The sequence below is a fragment of the Giraffa tippelskirchi genome, chromosome 4 (assembly GCF_054371585.1).
Source record: "Giraffa tippelskirchi isolate mGirTip1 chromosome 4, T2T-mGirTip1v1.2.pri, whole genome shotgun sequence".
NCBI lineage: Eukaryota > Metazoa > Chordata > Mammalia > Artiodactyla > Giraffidae > Giraffa > Giraffa tippelskirchi.
In genome coordinates, this window is record NC_137278.1 from 88,888,750 (window position 1) to 88,900,621 (window position 11,872).

Here is an 11,872-nt window from a genome sequence, read left to right on the forward strand (position 1 = left end):
TCTCAAGGTCCACCCTACATAACTGGTGGGGTGTGAGGTTTTGCTCACCACTCCCTTCCTGTGACATTGTCAATGCTAGGATGATAAAGTCCTTTTCTTCCCAGGCTCCTATCACTTTCATTTCACCACTGCATGCCTCTTAGTTGATCAGAATTTGGTGTATCCTGCTAGTTCTGCTTGTTTCTTTTTGAGAGATTAAATTATTAGCCAGGCAAGAATGTAGCAAGCGTCCTGGTTTCAGCAGACATCCTTGTAATCCCATCACTCTGGCAAGGATTGTGCTTCTATAAATTTCGGGGACCCTGATCTTGGATGTGGAGAAATGCTTCTTCTAAGGAGAGGTCTGAGAGAGGACAGTTGTTAAACGTGGCTGGTTCCCCAGAATAAGTCTTTGAATCCTTCGGAAGCCACTCATCGACTGTGTGACTTTGGGCAAGTTACTAAACCTCTCTGGACACCAGTTTCAAAATCTGTAGATGCTGGAACTCTCTGGATCTTTTTAGAAAGTGTCAGTGTCAGGGGAAGGTTTTCCACACAGAGCCACCATGACTGCTGCCTAACTGACAGTGATCAAAAGATGCCATTGACTATGTTCTGATTTCAGAGAAGCTAGTGTGTGAAAAGAAATTGTGCATCTTGGAATTGGTGAAACAGAGTAGTAATTGCTCATAGGGTCATTGTGAGAGTTACATGATTTAAAATATGCAAAGCACAGAGAGCAGCGACCAGAACGTAACATGTGTGTATGTGTGTGTGTGCACGAGTGTGTGTGTGTATGTGTGTGTGTGTGTGTGTGTGTGTTAGCTATCTGGATAGCGAGGAGGAGGAGGGCGAGGATGAAGGCCTCTGGGGAGTGAATAGTGAGATGGCTTATTCTCCATTGTCCCTCTTTGTAGAACAGAGTTGTTTCTTTTTTTTTTCTGGCTATCAACTGCCCAGTAAGGATGGGCCCCAGCCCTCCTTTCATCCAGACGTACTATCTGCTATGTAACTAATTCTCACCAATGGTAGAGAAATGAAACCTCTTCCCAGCTGAGGGGTTTCGAAAGGCATGTGTGCCTTCTCCACATTCTGCTCATTCACTGTACATATGGAGAGGCCTCAAGGCCCTGAGGGATGATGAGGCCACAGATGAAAAAAGCCATGTCCCTGAGTCACCACCTGGAGGAAAATCACAGGCCTGCCAAGAACACCCAGTTGGACTGTCACGTAAGTGAGCCACAAACTACCCTGAAAGGGTGCTTTCAGCCACAAAGTACCCTGAGGCCACTGAAATTTAGGATGATGGCATGTAGCATCACCTTGACCAAACCCATGGCCAGTGTGGGAGGCAGTCGGGGAAGGATGCCTGTGGAAGAGCCCTTCAGAGCAATCTGAGGGACTATGAGATCAGGGAGTCACTCATCCATCGGATTCTAGTGCCTCAGAAAACATCCTGCCCTCCACTCGCTGCCCCCACACAGAGCTGACCGTATCGAAGTTTTCATCAACGGACCATTCATTCAACATGCCCTGTGTCCCTCCCCTGTGTTAGCACAGAGTCCCTGTGTGCCAGGATTGCTGGGTGTGGTCCCCGCATGGCCCCCATCCTGCGGTCAGGTCCACTCCTGCAGCCCATTCATTATCCTGACGTCCAGAAGAGACCCCATCAATCACAACACCTCATTTGCTAATGTGATTTCCCTCAGTTGCATTCTGTCAGGGAGGGAGACATGCTGTCCTGCAGTGAGTGGAAGTCAGGGACAGCGGCCTGCACCCTGCAGACCCACAGCAGGGCTTCTGAGCCCGAGTTATGGGCCTCGGGGATAGGACCCCCTGAGTGTCTGTCTCTGGCCAGGTCACTGCTGCTGAACTGCAAGCTTTCCCCCAGGCAGCTGCCTGGAGCCAGGGATAGTCCCAAGTCCATCTGGAAGGCTGCAAAACTCCAGCACCATTACCTGAAGTGAGCTGGGAGTTTTATTTCTTTTTTGTTAAAAAAAAATTTTTTTTTTAAACGCAAACCCTTGGTCTGCGTTTTCGTTCAGTATGTTAGGATGAAGATTAAATCGTCTGTGCCTGCACCCCAGTTCACCTCTCAGATCATAAAACCTCTGTCGTGACTGAAAGCAGGAGGCCATCAAGTGACTTTCTGTTCTCCTCTGTCACCCCAGGGCTAGTTACCAGGAATCCAAGTTATAAAGTACAGGCGCCCCACGGCCCGGCCGCAGGGGACCTCAGAAGTTCCCCCTGCCTGGGATGAGGTTCTCATAACCCCAAGTCCGCAATTGGGTGTGACATGTTGACCCAGGCTGACCCAGGGTTTCCCAAGGCACCTCTCCCAGATTCCAGACTGGGGCCTTTTCCCCCAGCCTGAGCTCTTTTCCCCCAGCCTGAGCCCTTGGTCCAGTGGCAGAGCTCTGGCCTAGCAGGCAGGGCAGCTGGAGGAAGGACCAGCCAGAAAAGCCTACCCCAGCCCCTCCTTCTAGGAAGCTCAGTCTCCCTTCCCCGCCCTTCCCTGCATGGCTTTACTGTAAACATTTCATGGCAAAGCAAACCCTACAAAGTCAAGTATTTGGGACCTATAAACTCTACCCATCAAACTGTTGTGAGCTGGGAAAAATGAAGTTGCTCCAAAATACAAAAGAACAAAATTGGAAATAGTAAATTTTTAATGAATACATTCAAACATCATTAATTGTCCAATTAGGTATCATGAAAATCTCCCTCCATTTGAAAACAATTTGTACCTTTGATTCCCTCGCCTTGTACAGATTCCTGAGTATGCGTGAGGAGGGCTGGGAAGTCAGAGGCGATCGTAAACTAAATGAGCAAACTTCAGCCAAATAATTTCAAAAGCAAAATTATAAAAATTCTTTCCAAGTATTTTATAGCAAAATAATTCTATTTAATGTGGGATGTGGGTGCATTTTAATTCTTTTATACACTCTGGGGTGGGACCTACAAAAATAAGACTGTCTGGTACCCACGAAGGCCCTGCTCCTCCTTTCTTTCTCTCCCTCTTCTCTCCTCCTTATCCCTCTTCTCAGATGCCTTCTTCTCTGCAGCTTCAAGGAAGTATGAACAGAATCTCCTGCGAAAAATATTGATTTTTATGAAGATACTGATTCTTTTTTTTCTTTTCCAATATGGTCTATTACAGGTTATTGAATATAGTTCCCTGTGCTGTGCAGTAGGGCCTTGTTGTTTGTCTACTTTATACACAGTAGTGTGTATTTGCTAATCTTAAACTCCCAATTTATCTATAACCCATTCTCTTTCCCCTTCGGTAACCATAAGTTTGTTTTCTATGTCTGTGACTTTGTTTTTGTTTTGTAAATAAGTTCATTGGTATCATTTTTTAGATTTGGACCTAAAAGAAGCAGAAGATATTAAGAAGAGGTGGCAAGAATACACAGAAGAACTGTACAAAAAAGATTTTCATGACCCAGATAATCACGATGGCTTGATCACTCACCTAGAGCCAGATATCCTGGAATGTGAAGTCAAGTGGGCCTTAGGAAGCATCACTACAAACAAAGCCAGTGGAGGTGACAGAATTCCAGTTGAGCTATTACAAATCCTAAAAGATGATGCTGTGAAAGTGCTGCACTCAATATATCAGCAAATCTAGAAAACTCAGCAGTGGCCACAGGACTGGAAAAGGTCAGTTTTCATTCCAATCTCAAAGAAAGGCAATGCCAAAGAATGCTCAAACGACCACACAACTGCACTCATCTCACGCTAGTAAAGTAATGCTCAAAATTCTCCAAGCCAGGCTTCAACAATATGTGAATTGTGAACTTCCAGATGTTCAAGCTGGTTTTAGAAAAGGCAGAGGAACCAGAGATCAAATTGCCAACATCTGCTGGATCATTGAAAAAGCAAGAGAGTTCCAGAAAAACATCTATTTCTGCTTTATTGACTATGCCAAAGCCTTTGACTGTGTGGATCACAATAAACTGTGGAAAATTCTGAAAGAGATGGGAATACCAGACCACCTGACCTGTCTCTTGAGACATCTGTATGCAGGTCAGAAAGCAACAGTTAGAATTGGACATGGAACAACAGACCGGTTCCGAATAGGAAAAGGAGTACATCAAGGCTGTATGTTGTCACCCTGCTTATTTAACTTATATGCAAAGTACATCATGAGAAACACTGGGCTGGATGAAGCAAAAGCTGGAATCAAGATTCTCAGGAGAAATATCAATAACCTCAGATACGCAGATGACACCACCCTTATGGCAGAAAGTGAAGAAGAACTAAAGGGCCTCTTGATGAAAGTGAAAGAGGAGAGTGAAAAAGTTGGCTTAAAGCTCAACATTCAGAAAACAAAGATCATGGCATCTGGTCCCATCACTTCATGGCAAATAGATGGAGAAACAGTGGAAACAGTGGCTGACTTTATTTTGGGGGGCTCCAAAATCACTGCAGATGATGACTGCAGACATGAAATTAAAAGACGCTTACTCCTTGGAAGTAAAGTTATGACCAACCTAGACAGCATATTAAAAAGCAGAGACATTACTTTGCCAACAAAGTCTGTCTAGTCAAAGCTACGGTTTTTCCAGTAGTCATATATGGATGTGAGAGTTGGATTATAAAGCAAGCTGAGGGCCGAAGAATTGATAGTTTTGAACTGTGGTGTTGGAGAAGACTCTTGAGAGTCCCTTGGACTGCAAGGAGATCCAATCAGTCCATCCTAAAGGAGATCAATCCTGAGTGTTCATTGGAAGGATTGATTTTGAAGCTGAAACTCCAATACTATGGCCACCTGATGCGAAGAACTGACTCATTAGAAAAGACCCTGATACTGGGAAAGATTGAACGTGGGAGGAGAATGGGACGAGAGAGGATGAGATGATTGGATGGCATCACCGACTCAATGGACATGAGTTTGGGTAGACTCTGGGAGTTGGTGATGGACAGCGAAGCCTGGTATGCTGCACTCTATGGGGTCCCAACGAGTCAGACCCTATTGAGTGACTGAACTGGACTGAATGAAATCTAATTAAGCTTTTGAGCTTTTTTTTTCCTCAGTCACATTTTTTATTGTTGTTTCAAACCTCTGCCTCTACGTTCGGCTTTTGCAGTTCTGTAGAGTTTTCCTTTTTCTTTTTTTTAATTTTAATTTTTAAAACCTATTATTATTTTTTCTTACATTTATTCCTTTGTTTTCTTTTCCTACTGTTATTTTCCCCTTGCAGTTAATCTTTAATGAATATAAATCTTTTTTATCTACCTCTATTTAACTTTGCTTATCTATTCTTTCTTATTTTTCTTTCTCTACTTTCCTCTCAACTTATTTGTTAGTCTTATTTTCATTGCTTTATTCCCCAGCTGGCACCTTGCTTTAGTTTTGTTTTCCAGTTTGTGATTTACTTAGTCTTGCTCTTAACTGGTAAATATAATTTTTGATTTCCTTTGTTCTCCATGTCAGTCTACTGTACTTTATTTTTGTTGGACTGTTTTGACTTTGCTCATGTTGTATATGTATATGTGTATATTGCATTATTTTGATTATTATTTGCCTGATTTTGTAACTGCTATTTGTCTGGAATTCATCTCTGGTTTCTCATTTTTGGATATTTGTTTTAATCTCACTTAATGACATAAGAAAACCACTTGTGGAATCTTCATTCCTAACCAGAGATCAAGCCCTGAGCCTTTGGAGTGGGAGCACTGAGTCCAAGACCCTAGACTACCAGAGAACTAACCCTAGGGGGTATCAAATAGTGAGAACTCACAAATGAAACACTTGAATACAGGACCCAGGATCACCCAACCACCAGTAGCACACTCTGCAGGACACCTCATCTAAACAACAAATGAAACAAAAATACAAACCCAATCATCAGCAGACAGGATTACCACTTCACTTAGCCTTGTTCATCAGAGGAAAAACAAACAAATAAACGACTCAGCACAAACCTCACCCTACACAAAACTTACACAAACCACTGGACCAACCTTAGGAGGGCAGAAACCAAAAGGAAGAAAGAATTCAACTATCTTCAAGAAACAAATTCAACTTTCCTTGAAGCCTGGGAAAAGGAGACCTTAAACACAGTAAGTTAAAAAAAAAAAATGAAAAGGCAGAGAAATACTGCACAAATGAAGGAACAAACTAGAAACACAAAAGTTCAAATAAATAAAGAGGAAGTAGGCAAACTACCTGAAAAAGAATTCAGAATAATGATAGTAAAGATGATCAAAACCTTGAAAACAAAAATGGAGAAAATGCAAGAATCAATTAACAAAGACCTAGAAGAATTAAAGAATAGACATACAGAGATAAACAACACAATTACTGAAATTAAAAATACTCCAGAAGGAATCAATAGCAGAATATCTGAAGCAGAAGAATGAATCAGTGAGCTGGAAGATAAAATGGTGGAAATAACTTCTGAAGACCAGAATAAAGTAAAAAGGATGAAAAGAACTGAGGACAGTCTCAGAGACCTCTAGGACCATATCAAACACACCAACATTCAAATTATAGGGGTCCCAGAAGAAGAAGGAAATGGCAACCCACTCCAGTATTCTTGCCTGGAAAATCCTATGGACAAAGGAGCCTGATGGGCTACAGTCCATGGGATCGCAAAGAGTCAGACACGACTGAGTGACTAACAGAAGACGAAGAGAAAAAGAAAGGGCATGAGAAAATTTTTGAAGAGGTTATAGTTGAAAATTTCCCTAACATGGAAAAGGAAATAGTCAATCAAGTCCAAGAGGCACAAAGAATCCCATACAGGATAAACCCAAGGAGAAACATGCCAAAACACATACTAATCAAACTAACAAAGACTAAACACAAAGAAAAAATATTAAAAGCAGCAAGGGAGAAGCAACAGGTAACATACAAGGGAAACTCCATACGCTTAACAGCTGGTCTTTCAGCAGAAACTCTGCAGGCCAGAAGGGAATGGCAGGATATATTTAAAGTACTGAAAGGGAAAAATCTGCAACAAAGTTTACTGTACCCAAGGATCTCATTCAAAATTGGCCGAGAAATAAAAAGCTTTTCAGACAAGCAAATTTAAGAGAATTCAGTACCACCAAATCAGCTTTACCACAAATGTTAAAGGGACTTATATAGTCAAGAAATACAAGAGAAAAAAACAGATCTACAAAATCAACCACAAACAATTAAGAAAATGGCAATAGAAACATATATATCAATAATTACTCTAAATGAAAATGGATTAAATGCTACAACCAAAAGACACAGGCTGGCTGAATGGATACCAAAACAAGACCCATATATATGCTGTCTACAAGAAACTCACTTCAGACCTCAAGACACATACAGATTGAAAATGAGAGGATGGAAAAATATATTCCATGCAAATGAGAAGCAAAAGAAAGCTGGAGTAGCAATCCTCATATCAGACAAAATAGACCTTAAAATGAAGACGATTACAAAAGATAAGGAAGGGCACTACATAATGATCAAGGGATCAATCCAAGAGGAAGACATAATAATTGTAAATATCTGTGCATCCAACAAAGGAGCACCTCAATACATAAGACAAACACTAACAGATATAAAAGGAGAAATTGACAGTAACACAATAATAGTAGGAGAATTTAACGCCCCACTCACACCAATGGACAGATCATCAAAACAGAAAATTAATAAGGAAACACAAGTCTTAAATGATACATTAGATGAGATGGATTGCATTGATATCTTCAGGACATTCCATTCAAATGCAGAAGAATACACCTTCTTCTCAAGTGCACATGGAACATTTTCCAGGATAGACCACATCTTGGGTCATAAATCAAGCCTCAGTAAATTTAAGAAAATTGAAATCATGTCAAGCATCTTCTCCGACCACAACACTGTGAGACTAGATATCAATTACAAGAAAAAAACTGTAAGAAACACAAACACATGGAGATTAAACAACACATTTCTAAATAAGCAACAGGTTACTGAAGAAATAAAAAGGGAAATCAAAAAATTTCTAGAAACAAATGACAATGAAAACACAACAACTCAAAACCTATGGGATGCAGCAAAAGCAGTTCTAAGAGGGAAGTTAATAGCAGTACAATCCTACCTCAAGAAACAAGAAAAACACCAACAGACATCCTAACTTTACACCTAAAACAACTGGAAAAAGAAAAACAGCCCCATCACCAAATTAGCAGAAGTAAAGAAATCATAAAGATCTGAGCAGAAATAAATGAAAAAGAAATGAAAAAAACAAGAGTAAAGATTAATAAAACTAAAAGCTGGTTCTTTGAGAAGATAAACAAAATTGACAAACCTTTAGCCAGACTCATCAAGAAAAAAAGAGAGAAGATCAAATCAACAAAATTAGAAATGAAAAAGGAGAGGTTACGACAGACAGTGCAGAAACACAAAGGATTATAAGAGACTATTATGAATAACTATATGGCAATTAGAATAGATAACCTGGAAGAAATGGACAGATTCTTAGAAAAGTTCAATCTTCCAAGACTGAACCAGGAAAAAATAGAAATTATGAACAACCCAATTACAACCACTGAAACTGAAGCTGTGATCAAAAAATCTCCCAGAAAACAAAAGTTCATGACCAGATGGCTTCATGGGAGAATTCTATCAAGCATTTAGAGAAGAACTAATACCTATCTTTCTAAAACTCTTTCAAAAAATTGCAGAGGAAGGAACACTTCCAAACTCATTCTATGAGGCCACCTTCACCCTGATACCAAAACCAGACAAAGACAGCACAAAAAAAGAAAGCTACAGGCCAATATCACTGATGAACATAGGTGCAAAAATTCTCAACAGAATTTTAGCATACAGAATTCAGCAACACATCAAAAAGCTCATACACCAAGATCAACTTGGGTTTATTCCAAGGATGCAAGGATTCTTCAATATACTCAAATCAATCAATGTGATACACCATATTAACAAATTGAAAGATAAAAACCATATGATAATCTCAACAGATGCAGAAAAAGCCTTTGACAAAATTCAGCACCCATTTATGATTAAAACTCTTCAAACAATGGGCATAGAAGGAACCTACCTCAACATAGTAAAGGCCATATATGATAAGCCTATAGCAAACATTATTCTCAATGGTAAAAAACTGAAAGTATTCCTCTGAAGATCAGAGTCAAGACAAGGGTGTCCAGTTTTGCCACTGTTATTCAACAAAGTTCTGGAAGTCCTAGCTACAGCAATCAGAGAAGAAAAAGAAATAAAAGGAATACAGATTGGAAAAGAAGTAAAACTCTCACCGTATGCAGATGACATGATACTGTATATAGAAAACCCTAAAGATAGTATCAGAAAATTACTAGAGCTAATCAGTTAATTTAGTAAAGTTCCAGGGTACAAAGTCAATACACAGAAATCACTAGCATTTCTATATGCTAACAATGAAAAATCAGAAAGAGAAATTAAAGAATCAATCCTATTCACTATTGCAACAAAAAGAATTAAATATCTAAGAATAAACTTACCTAAGGAGACAAAAGAACTGTACACAGAAAATTATAATACACTAATGACAGAAATTGAAGACGACATAAACAGATGGAGAGATATTCCCTGTTCCTGGGTAGGAAGAATCAATATCGTGAAAATGACTAGATTACCGAACACAATCTACAGATTCAATGCTATCCCGATCAAATTATCAAAGACATTTTTTACAGAACTAGAACAAAAAATTTCACAATTCATATGGAAACACAAAAGACCCCAAATAGCCAAAGCAGTCTTGAGAAAGAAGAATGGAGCTGGAGGAATAAACCTTCCTGACTTCAGATTATACTACAAAGCCACAGTCATCAAGACAGTATGGTACTGGCACAAAAACAGAAATATAGACCAATGGAACAAGATAGAAAGCCCAGAAATAAACCCATGCACCTATGGGTACCTTATTTTTGACAAAGGAGGCAAGAATATACAATGGAGCAAAGACAGCCTCTTCAATAAATGGTGCTGGGAAAACTGGGCAGCTATATGTAAAAGAATGAAATTAGAACACTTCCTAACACCATACACAAAGATAAACTCAAAATGGATTAAAGACCTAAATGTAATACCAGGAACTAAAAAACTCTTACAGGAAAACATAGGCAGAACACTCGATGACAAAAATCAAAGCAAGAGCCTCTATGACCCAACTCCTACAGTAATGGAAATAAAAACAAAAGTAAACAAGTGGAACCTGATTAAACTTAAAAGCTTTTGCACAGCAAAGGAAACTATGAGCAAGGTGAAAAGACAACCCTCAGAAGGGAGAAAATAATAGCAAATGAAACAACTGACACAGGATTAATTTCCAAAATATATAAGCAGCTCACACAACTCAATACCAGAAAAACAAACAACCCAATCAAAATGTGGGAAAAAGACCTAAACAGACATTTCTCCAAAGAAGAGATACAGATGGATAACAAACACATGAAAAGATGCTCAACCTCGCTCATTATTAGAGAAATGCAAATCGAAACTACAATGAGATACCACCTCACACTGGTCAGAACTGCCCTCATCAAAAAGTCTACAAACAATAAATGCTGGAGAAGGTGTGGAGAAAAGGAAATGCTCTTGCACTGTTAGTGGGAATGTAAATTGATACAGCCACCATGGAAGACGGTGTGGAGATTCCTTAAGAAACTAGGAATAAAACCACCATATGATCCGGCAATCCCACTCCTAGGCATATACCCTGAGGAAATCAAAACTGAAAGAGACGCATGTATCCCATTGTTCATTGTAGCACTATTTACAATAGCTAGAACGTGGAAGCAACCTAGATGTCCATTGACAGATGAGTGGATAAAGAAGTTGTGGTACATATACACAATGGAGTATCACTCAGCCATAAAAAGGAACACATTTTTATACGTTCAGTTCTAATGAGGTGAATGAACCTAAAATCTATTATACAGAGTGAAGTAAGTCAGAAAGAGAAAGATAAATATCGTATTCTAACGCATATATATGGAATCTAGAAAAATGGTACTGAAGAATTTATTTACAGGGCAACAATGAAGAAATAGAGATAGAGAATAGACTTCTGGACATGGGGAGAGGGGAGGAGAGGGTGAGATGTATGGAAAGAGTAACGTGGAAACTTACATTACCATATGTAAAATAGATAGCCAATGGGAATTTGCTGTATGACTCAGGAAACTCAAACAGGGTTCTGTATCAACCTAGAGGAGTGGGATGGGGAGAGAGATGGAAGGCAGGTTCTAAAGGGAAGGGGAAGTATGTATACCTATGGCTGATTCATTTTGAGATTTGACAGAAAACAACAAAATTCTGTAAAGCAATTACCCTTCAATTAATAAATAAATTAATTTTAAAAATAATAGAGGGTATTTCTGCATAAGGCACAAAAAGCTGCATGAAAAGAGATCTACTAAATTTTATAATTTAAAAAAAAAACACAGTGACAAGATGACGGTGGTTTTCAAAGGCTTGTTTTAAAGGAATCTGGAGAGAAAAAGCAGTTCCCTCTATCCATCCATCACACTTGGCTGGTATTTCAAGGCCCTGTTGGTCCCCTGCTCCAGAAAGCCTTCCCTGACTGTCCCAGCACACAGCCCCTTCCTCTCCTCAGTTCTTCCTGCTCCTATCCTAAGTGCCCTGTAAATAAGTGCGGTGACCAGGCCAAGGGTGGACATGGGGCCTGGAGCAGATACCCCTCCGCACTCTGGTGCTGTGCTCTGATGGTTCCCACGGCTGAGTCTGGGCCTCCCTGTCATCTCTTATCTTGTCCACAGCATACTCCAGGGAAGAACGCGAGGTCACCTGTTGCCAGCTCAGCTGGGGGCACATGTCTGGAATCACTTATCAGCATGAACCAGCTGAACCACATGTCAGCTGAACCAGCCAGGCTGGTCGGCAAACACTCCAGGTCTG

The 11,872-nt window shown here is 40.0% G+C and overlaps 1 long non-coding RNA gene across 1 annotated transcript; it reads left to right on the plus strand.

Moving 5' to 3' along the window:
- Positions 1-273: 273 nt before the first annotated feature.
- On the plus strand, positions 274-5,600 carry LOC145503485 (uncharacterized). Its single transcript, XR_014051501.1, has 2 exons — positions 274-1,209; positions 3,342-5,600. It is a non-coding gene; the product is annotated as an uncharacterized LOC145503485 (long non-coding RNA).
- The last annotated feature ends 6,272 nt before the right edge of the window (positions 5,601-11,872 follow it).